Below are 11,088 nucleotides of genomic sequence, written 5' to 3' on the forward strand. Positions count from 1 at the left end.
TCCATCTGAAATCTCATCAGACTTATCTGTTATTAGTACTTTTCCTTTCTCCAGAAGGCAGTGTAAAATTTGCCCCCTGAGTCTGTGGCTGGTTTATACCCCTGGAACTGGAATGCTTTTTTATTTTTCTTCAGTGTAAGGCGATCTGTGACTCCCTGAGCTTCCCCCAGGATCCTCGTTCAAAGTAGGGAAGATTGTGAGCTTGGAAAATTTCCCAACAGAGTCATTAATTTGAGAAGTATCACATTTGCTCTCACTTTGAGAAGTATCACATTACAGCCTGCACCTGTATTGAGTGTCTTCACAGTCTCACACGTCCTTCCCTCTTCACGTGGTGTCACACAGCTGAATAAAATGTCACTTCATGGCCCAAGAGCCAGTAACAATTCTGTGCACCTCAAGACTTGCTGAAGGGGTAGAAAGGTGCAGTATGGTCAGGGGCCTTTTTGTATACTTTATCAGTGCTTCCTCTAAAAGAAAAGTTTCTTCTAGTTTTGTTTTTTGGGGGATTTCATGATTCCTTCAAAGAACCTTGAGGTAATATAAGAAATCACTACTATTAAGTATTCTTTGAGTGTGCAAGCAATAATTAGCCAGATGCAAACAATTAACAAGTCCAAATTAATTCTGCTAAGGTGGTATAAATAAATCATGTAAGCTGATGTACTGAGTTCAGTGTCAGGGCTGGAAAAGATCTTTAAGAACATTTAATTTTGTTTAACAATTTTTTTTACAACAGATAAGGGAATTCAGGTGCAGCAAAGTAAAGAAACTTGTTCAAGGTTATTGAATGCGTTAGCAGCAGAACCAAGAACAGAACCCAGATTTCCTGGTGTGTTCTACTTTCTTAATCACCATGTAAATGTCCATTTCCCATCTCTAGCGTCAGATACTTCCTCATGTTCTGGAAGAATTGAATTTCCTGAGATGCTGGAAAAATCCTCAATATTTCCTACTGTATCCATGACACAAAAAAAGAGAGGAAAGAGAAAAGGAGAGTGATGAGCTGATACCTTCCTTTCTGCTGAATTCACAGAACCACCTCCCTGCAATACTATAACCAAACAATACATCGTCCAACTTTTGGTTGATTAAAACTGGATGCTTTTATGTGACTCAAAACATTTGGACACGAAAGTGTACTCTACAACGATCATGTCTGAGAAATAATCTCAAAACAAGTCTTCAATATCTTTATCATGCCACCAGCTTTCTCTCCTAACAAGATTATTTAGGCCAAAAAAGCTGATACCTTTTATGGCATTACAGTATACATATATTAGATTTTTCTGACTACAACCGATAACGACAAGCTGTCAGGCATAATCCTTAATGCTATGATCACACATCAACAAACAGGTCCTTGATTGTGAAGTAGCAAATGGATTCAAGTAGCATACATCATAAATCAAAGAAAAATGATGGACCAACAGTCGCTTAAAGATGTACTCATGCAAATCACAACAACAGAGCAAACCGAATTCTTCATTTTTGATAAACTCAAAGTCTAGTGACAACTGCTATCCCACATGATTAAAACATCCCAGAACTCTTGCAAGAACCATGGAAAAGGAATAGAACAACTAAAACAAAAGTGGATTCTGATGACATAGAAAGTGAACAACAACTGGGGGTTGACTCTTCTTCGCATCTTAAGGTGCTCAGGATTCGGTTTTCACACATCTCAACAACTGTTGAATAATCTGGGAGGTTTCAATCTTAACATTTATTGGTAAATGATCAGGTAATGGAAGACAGAGGGCTTGACCAGGGATCTCTTTGAGATCCAACTGAGGTTTTGTGGTTCAACCACAGGCTGTTAAGCTTTGAATCAGATTCATTTCAGCAGTAAACATTTGAAATGGTAACAGCAATATAACATTTCCTGTCTTCTAAAGAGCCCTCTGATGCAGGCTTCAGAGAAAAAAGACCTATTGGCATGTGAAGAAGTGCCTACAAGTTAAGATACAGAGCAAAGGACAAGACCACCTGGGGCACCAGCCCAACTCCAAGAATTCCACTGGGTCCAGCCCCCAGAGTACAACGAGGCAGTCCAGTCACATGTTGGCTGGGCAGCCACTTTACTGCACTGGCTGGCTGTCCATTTATATAAACATATAGCTGAAGAGGATCCAGGAATATCTCCAAAAATGAAAGCCCTGCTTTTGTCTGACAAAGCTGCTCTGACCCCAAAGGAACACACAATAGGAAATGAAAGCTGGACAGAAAATCAATTCCAACAGGAAACAGGATGATCCCTGCTCAAGCTCAGTTCCAAGATATATCGCTGTAATAACCCAAAGCAGCATAGCCAGGGAGACCCAACCTCAACTCTTGCACACTGCAGGAAGGGGGAGAAGGAAATGGCCCAGAGAAACCACAGCAGAGGGCCCACATTATAGCCAGTGCTGTTCACTGTCATTTCAATGAGATTGAAATTCACTTGTGCCTTCACCAAGGAAGGGATGATGGTTGTGTTTTAAGAGGAACTAGAACTAGCTAAAAAAAAGGAGTAGAAGAAGTAGTGAGTGGACTATGTCTGAAATCTTAATAAGATGAACTTGCATTGAGCAAATCAATAGGTTGCAATTCCTCACATGAAGAAACTGAGAGTTTCCACTCAACAAATGGCTACTGAGCTCCTGTTAGGTCAAGCACTGGACAAGGTACTTGAAATAGAAAGATGACTCAGCTACACTCGCTCCTTGAGGCATACCAGGATTTCAACTGGGCAGCAAGACACTGTATTTTCCACAAAACTACTAGAAGTCTCTGGAAGACTTCACAGAAGTATGTTTTGCAACATCTGAGATCCTCTAGTTCCCTTGCCAGGATAGTGGGAGCCCAAGCCAAGAGGCCAACACAGGTGTTCCCAAGAACCTCTTATTCTTTCCTTCTCATCTCTGATTTATTTTCCCAGCCTATTAAAATAGGTCAAGAGCAGACACCTGTCATAAGAGTTACTAAAGCACAATGAGTAAAAAGAGGATTTTTGCAAAGTTCAAATGGCCATCATGACTTCTTTAGTAAAGAACAACAACAGCCTGGTTAAATTGCTCAAAATGGTGGATAATGCTGAAATTATTTACTCTGAATTGGATTTTCTTTTCCAGCAGGTACAGCAGAACAGTGGAAAGAATTCCAGATGTGCACCTAGAACATAGTTTCTAGATCCAGAGCTAGCCAGTGTTAGCTGGGCAACTTTGGACACACTCCTTAACTTCTCTGTGCCTCAGTTTCCTCATATGAGATGGGAAATACCTGCTCAACTTTTTCTCAGAACTTTTTTGTAAGAACTGAAGAGATTATTTATGCAAAAAGTGTTTCGGAAATTCTAAAATATTTTGCAAATATTAAGTTTTATTGCACCCTTCCTAATAATGTTTTTCTTACATTAGATGTACGATTAATTTGCCTCTCTTATGAAAACACCATCCGTTGATGGAAGATTGGGTAGGGGAAAAAGCCAACACGGGATTAGAAATTGTCTTTTTGGAACCTGTCAAGCGCAGGTGACCCAAACTAAAAAAAAAAAAAAAAAGACTCAGGATTGGATATAAATGCAGAGTGAAAGCCACCCATTTGATCAGACCTGTTGGAAAAAGGATTTCATTTTCCACGCTAGACTCTGGGTAGGCAAATAGTCTAAAGGTAGTAGAGGCTGGCACTGATACAATAAAAATAAGGAAAAGGAGAAAAACAATGCGCCTGTTCAACCCAAGCTCTGGGAATGAGGGTTAAGCTAAAAGGCAGGCGGGAGGCAGGGAGCTGGGTTAGGAACACAAACAGGTTTAGTAATCAATCCAAAATCACAGTTGTGAAAACCACATAAAATGCCATCTGGCCTCCTGGATCGTGTGGAACATTAAGCAAAGGCAGCCTTCCAAGACACATGTTCTCATTTCTCTGAGAACAGCTCTTCTCCTTACCCAATCAACTGTGAAAGAGTTACCCAGATCCCGGTCCAGTTTTTCCGCCCTTGCCAGAATTGTTCGGAACGCTAGTGAAACAGCTCACGGATCACGGGAAGGCTGCTCATCCCTGATGCCCTGATGCTTTCTGGATTTTGAAAGTTAGTGGATGACATGCGGGGCCTCTTCTGCTTTCCAAAGACTGTGATTACCATTTCCGTCTTCCTCTTGCTTTAATGGTATTTATAAGCCTAGCCAACAATATTCTAGAAACTAATTTGTGTGTGTATGGTATATGTAACATGAAATTTTCCCATTTAACTATTTTAGATGTATGAGTCAATGGCACTAAGTATATTCATATTGTTTTGCAACCATCATCTCTATCCATATCCAGAACTTTTTTATCTTCCCAAACTAAAACTCTGTACTCATTAGACAGTAAGTCCTTCTTTTCCCTCCTTTTAGTTCTAGTCTACTTTCTTTCTCTACGAATTTGCCTGTCACGTAAATGGAACCATATATTTGTCCTTTTGTGTCTAGCTTATTTCACTTAACATAACGTCTCAAGGTTCATGTCATGCTGTAGCATGTATCAGAATCTCACTGCTTTTTAACACCAAATGATAGTCATTGTATGCACAGACCACACTGTGTTTGTTCATTCACCAATGGGTTCTGGAAACTACTATTTGTATAGTATAAGCTTACTCACAGTGAATGAAGGTAAATTCTGCCTATCTGTTGAAACACCAGGTGTCAGTCGTTCAAATTTGCAAGTACACAGGACATCTGCCACCATGGTGTTCCATCTCCAGGTAACTGGGCTACAAGTTCAGGGAGGACAGAAACCACATCCTCATGTGAATCTGTTCCCATTCCCATCAGGACTGTGACCAGAACAGGGCAGGCACTTAAATGTTTGATAAAGGAATGAGCAAACCTTGAGAATATCTTTTTGCCGTAGGCAGAACCTACTCCTTTTCTCTAAGTCAAATTATTTTCTAGAAAAATTATAGCTGCTCATAGGATATTTCCTCTTAAGAAAGGTTCCTTTTTTGTTTTTAATTGTGAGTCTAATTTTTTTCTCTCCTTTAAATTTTTTACTTTAAAACTGTGAGGTACAATTCAGGGTTAGGTATACAAATATTCATTGTGCAGGTACCCTTGTTGATGAGGTGTGCTCCCCTTCCCCAGGCAGATTCCTACTACTGCCAATCCCATCTCTCACTGCCCCCCACAGTTTCCAGCTACTGTCAATCCTTTTCTTATAGTATTACGATAGTTGTTCAAGGTCCACTTATGAGTGAGAATATGATATGAGTCTAATTTTTGAAGACAGAATTTATTTACTCAACAAACCAAAGAGATATTGTGTGGTAGGGGAAAGACTAATGGGCATAGAGTCAGAAGACAAGGATTCGAATCCTACCTCTGTCCTCACTTGGCTGTGTGACCTTTGTTAAGCCACTTGATCTCTCTGAATTTCAATGTCATCATCTATAAAATGGAAATAGGTCATAAAAATTGTCCTCACAGATTATTTTAGGAATCAAATAAAACCTCCAAAATTGAAAATATATCTAAATGTGGTTCATACAATTAAGTTTGCATTGGTCAGTTCTACTTGCTTCAGCATATAAACAAGGCGTGTATTGCTTTTAAGTATGTTATCTAAAATGCAAAACATAAGTGGAATCACTAAAAAGCACTTACAAGTTAAATGTGGAATAACAGGCTGGGCACGGTGGCTCATGCCTATTATCCCAGCACTTTGGGAGGCCAAGGTGAGAGGATTGTCTGAGCCCACAGGTTCGAGACCAGCCTAGGCAACTTGGCAAGACTTCATCTCTACAATAAATCAAAAAAATTAGCTGGGCGTGGTGGTGCATGTCTGTAATTCCAGCTACTTGGAAGGCTAAAGCAGAAGGATCGTCTGAGCCCAGCAGGTCGACGCTGGGGTGGCTGTGAGTGCGCCACTGCACTCCAGCCTGGGCAACAGAGTGAGACTCCAACTCAAAAAAAAAAAGTGGAACAACTATAAAATTAAGTAGTACTGAGTGAGGTGAAGTCATAAAAAGAACTTTTGAAGAACTGAGATTTGATTGAGTTCCTCATCAACAGGGAGCACAGGGGCTGGAATGCTAGGCAAGTGAATGAAAGTTAATAAAGACGAGGACGTGCAAACCAGTAGGTGAGCAGGGAAAAGTAAGGTTAGCTTTGCTGAGCAAGACTTTTGTTCCAACATTCTGGGCATCCCATCAAGACTTGTGAAAGAGGTTCGAGATCAGCCTAGGAAACTTGGTGAGACCTCGTCTCTACAATAAATAAAAAAAAAATTAGCCGGGTATGGTGGCACATGCCTGTGGTTCCAGCTACTTGGAAGACTGAGGTGGAAGGATTGCCTGGGCCCAGCAGGTCCAGGCTGTGGTGACCGTGAGTATGCCACTGCACTCCAGCCTGGGCAAGAGAATAAAGCTCTGACTTAAAAAAAAAAGAAAGACTTGTGAAAGAAAGCCGGGCGTAGTGATTCACGCCTATAAACCCAGCACTTTGGGAGGCTGAGGCAGAAGAATCACTTAAACCCAGGAGTTTGAGACCAACCTGGGCAACATAGCAAGACCCATCTCTACAAAAACTATGTAAAAATTATTCGGGCATGGTGGAATGTACCTATAGCACCAGCTACTCAGTAGGCTAGGGTGAGAGGATTGCTTGAGCCCAGGAGTTCCAGGCTGTAGTGAGCTGTGATTGTGCCACTGCGCTCCAGCCTGGGCTGCAGAGTGAGACCCTGTCTCTAAACAAAATTTAAAAAGACTTGTGAAAGCAGAGTCTTTTGAGTCTAAACACCACAGGGAAGGTCCTCCAGTTTGGAGTCTTCTAGGACTAACCTTGGAGCACACTGTGCAGATCCAAACCCATGTACAGCAGCAGCCTGACTGCCTCTTTGTTTGAGCCCTTATCATCCCCATTCACATTACTACTCACATCTCTGAACTGTTCTGCTTTCCTTTGGTTCTAAATATGGCTTTATCTTGTAATTACAGAGATTCAGAACTTTTTAATAAGGGATATCAACCAGTACGATGGTTCTTCAGCCCAGAACCTAAGAGAAGTGAGACTTCAGTTAACATGGACATTAGTCACTTGCTCCTAAATAGGGAACACCATATATTGCTCTTTGTTCTTCGACCTTATGGTAAATTTCCCAGCTCATAAGAAAAAAAAAAGACAAAACATAAATGCCAAGGCTTTTTTACCCTAAGGCTTCTTTCCCCAAAGTCACATGTCCAAGTAGCAAATATGGCCCAATTCAATGAATAAACTCAAGTGTATTAGGCTGGCAAACAACCAAACTCTGAAGATCTATTGAACACCTATCATGCAATCAACATTATGCTAGTTGCAGGGGGTACCAAGATCAATAATGGAGATGCAGAGAAGTCTCCACATAAGTTCAAGTGTGAACCAGAGCTGCCACAGGCAAACCCAAATTCTAAAACCAATTTCACACTCGTTCAGGCCTCCCCACACCCCAAAGCCATCGGGTCAAAGCAAATCCACCCATGCCATTCTCAGAGTAAAGTCCAAAACAAGCTTCTCAGGCAAATCCAGCATACTAAAAACTAGGTGGAAGAACTTTTCTAAAGATATTTAAAAGCTATCTTTCTTTCAATGAGTTCAAGATCCTGAAAGGCAGTATTTCCAATGAGGACTTAAGAAAATACTAAATAGAATCATCACTCCTAACATCCAACTTATCTCTGGAGAGTTCAATCTCATCACCTCCTTCATGGCCTGCCATGTGTCCCAATGTGTTAACACCTTTTCATGTGCTTTTCAACGCAGATTGAAAATATCATTTAATGTAAAATCAAATGAGACCTCAAGGGGTGGGGATTAGGATTTCATTTACTACTTCAGGAGTTGCTGGTATAGATCCATGGGTAGAGTTCCCTGTGTCTTCCTTAAGCTTGACTGCAACCATTTATCAAAGCCCAGCTTAACCTTATTACTCTGGGCTTGTGTCTGTGTCACACAGATGAGCAGTTGACTGGTTCAGTTTTGTTAACAATCAATTAAGAAACTGACTGAATTGACCATTTGTTGGACTGAAGTGTCTAATTCATTCAGCCAAAATGTTAAACCAGTGGTGTGTATAAACACATCCCTAGAATGTATGAAGTTATATCTAATGTTTGAAAAGGGATAATTTCTCTCCATTCTAAATAAAGGTTTCTAAGATGTCTATGCATCATTATCTATGTCATGAATGGTGTGGCATGCTACTTTGGGCTCTAACTCTCTGCAATTTTTCCCCATGAGTTGAAGGGGACTAGGATATACTTAAGAAAATATGAGAACAGTCAAAAACTGGACCTCAAACCTGGCCCCCTTAAGAACATTTCCTTTAAGAACTGGCATCACTCCTTCACCTCTCCCTATTCCCAAGATAGGTAGACCCAAAAAGAAATTCAATCATTTAGATGAAAAAGCAAAAGGCTGCCAGGCATCTGATTCAGTTTTATGTTGTTCAAGAGTAGTCTGATTAACTTTTCCGCCTTAGGAAGAAAAGTCAGCTCATAAAGCAATTCAGAAAAAAGGAATGGAGTAATTGTAAAATTTTGAGAGGAAAGCTATCCTACTCCTTCAAGGATATGAGATGGGAGCATGCAGGTCGGCTGTTGAAAGGATTACCCTGGATAGTTAGACTTTCCTCCTTTGGTTCTCTCCTTGAGAACAGGGTAAGAGGGGGAGGGGTGAGGCGGGGAGACTTGTAACAGATCCTCTCCCTTTATGACCAGAGTGAAATGGGAGCCTGGAGACTGTGGGAGGTTTCCAGCACACTGTACCGCCTTCCACTTCTATGGCTTCTTTCTCTGAAAACCTCAAGTGTTTTATGAACCTTGCCATAGACTTCCTGTCCACAGCCTCTCAGGATACAAAACAGGACCACCATTATGGCCTATATTCCTTAAAGGAAGAACTCCAAACAGCTTAACTGCCTTATTTCTCAGGGGATTCTGCCCATGGGAATCAGAATTTTAACTTGCGAATTCAAAGACTTATTCATATTGATGCTTCTTCCAAGAAGACAAATCAAAATGACTAAATTCATTTTATGCAAGTTCCTAAACAGAAAAATAAAAAGAAAGAAAATTTTCTTCCTTATCACCAGGCTTTTACCCTAAGAATTTCTTCACTACTAACAGCCATCTGCTGCCAAGCTGAATTCTATCTTGGAAGACCTTGAAGCTGCCAGGGTTGGAGGAATCAGACCTAGCCACTGTGTTCATGTGTGTCAACAATAGAGAGTCCAGGCAGGCCACTTGTTCTCCACACATGAACAAATCCACACCATACAAAAGCTCCAACTCCACAACACCCCAATGCTGTCACCAACAACCCCCAACTCCCGCAGCACTGCTCTGGCTTGGGACCTATCAGTCTCAGCATCATCTCTGCCTCAAGCTCCATAGTCAGGCACCACCAAAGCAGATCAATCAGGACATGGCCAAGCAGAAACAAAATAAAAGAGACAAACCAAGTAGAAGACAGAGAGAAAACAAGGTTTTTCTTAGCCTTGGGGATAGGATTATAAAAGATTAAACACACACACACACACACACACACACACACACACACAGCTTGCGTTGAAAGCCTCTCTAAATTACATTTCTCCCATTTTATTATATTATCTTTGTGGCACAGTTATTAAACATTAAAGATAATGACTTCATTCTGCAAGTAACCTAATACTGAACATGATTGATAAGCAGGACCTGGGCTCTAAAGAAAGCTCTGGATGTCAAAATTCAGGAACAGGGGCAGCTTAGAGGAGCACTTGGGCCACCAGGTTAATGAACTGCCAGCCAGAGAGGGGCCGTAAACATTTCATTAGCAAGTAGCTGTGCAGGGACTGCATTGCTTCCGTGACCCACCAAGAACCAAGGGAAGGCGTGAAGGGAAATGGGCTGGCAGACACACACGTGGGAGACTCCATCAACAGTGATCTGTCAGTTACCCCCAGAACACTGAGTGGAGCTTGAGAAGCCCTGCTTAAAGACGCCCCCAGAAAGCAGCGCCAGAACAGAGACCTCGGCGTCCTAAGGGACCATGCACCCTAAGGGAGTGAAAAGTTTTGACAAGTTACAGAATTTTTTTTTTTTTTGAGTCGGAGTCTCACTCTGTCGCCCAGGCTGGAGGGCAGTGGCACACTCACAGTCACCACAGCCTCGACCTGCTGGGCTCAGGCGATCCTTGCGCCTCAGTTTTCCAAGTAGCTGAAACTACAGGCATGCACTACCATGCCCGGCTTATTTTATTTTGTCTTTTTGATTTATTGTAGAGACGAAGTCTCAACCAAGCTACCCAGGCTGGTCTCTAACCCGTGGGTTCAGGCTATCCTCTCTCCTCGGCCTCCCAAAGTACTGGAATTACAGGCTTGAGCCACTGCACCCAGCCCCAGAATTTTTTAAATGATACCCCCATGAATAGGTAAAATAGCTCCTAATGGGAAAAAATGGGCAAGGGAGAAGCAGCAGCAGGTGACGCACGTCCCCTGAGACCCCAGGAGTAGGAGCTTCACACCATCCCCGCCAAGATGAGCCACTTGCAAGGCCTGTTTGAGGACTTACATGGCTACATCAAGTCCCTCGGCTCCCTCACCAGTAAAGCAGCCAGGTCAGCATGAGTGAAACGGCACAGGACAGCTGGCCCAGGACAACTCACCCCCCTCCTCCATGTCCTCAGTTTCCAAGCACCCCTGTGTGAGCTTACAGGCTGAGAGGTCACCAAAGAGCAATGGGTTCAGAAGAAGAACTCTGAAACTGCACAGTAAAGGCTGTGTTTGGTTTTTTTAAAAAAACAAATACTGCTGACAAGGTCATCAATAACTGTAGTATGAATTCCATGTCATTGAATTGCTTTCTTCCTCACATGGTGCTAGGGAGTGGTGTTTTGATGGTGGAAAATGAAGGCGCTTCACACCCAGTCTTGCACATCTCTAAATCTAGTCTCTATGCAGCCCAGGAAGATTTTTTTTTTTTTTTTGAGTTGGAGTCTCACTCAGTTGTCCAGACTGGAGTGCAGTGGCAGCCTCGACCTGCTGGGCTCCGGCAATCCTTCCGCCCCAGCCTTCCAAGTAGCTGGAACTACAGGTGCGCGCTACCACGCC

The sequence above is a fragment of the Carlito syrichta genome, unplaced genomic scaffold, assembly GCF_000164805.1.
Source record: "Carlito syrichta isolate Samal-C Ts95f unplaced genomic scaffold, Tarsius_syrichta-2.0.1 Scaffold308800, whole genome shotgun sequence".
Classification (NCBI taxonomy): Eukaryota; Metazoa; Chordata; class Mammalia; order Primates; family Tarsiidae; genus Carlito; species Carlito syrichta.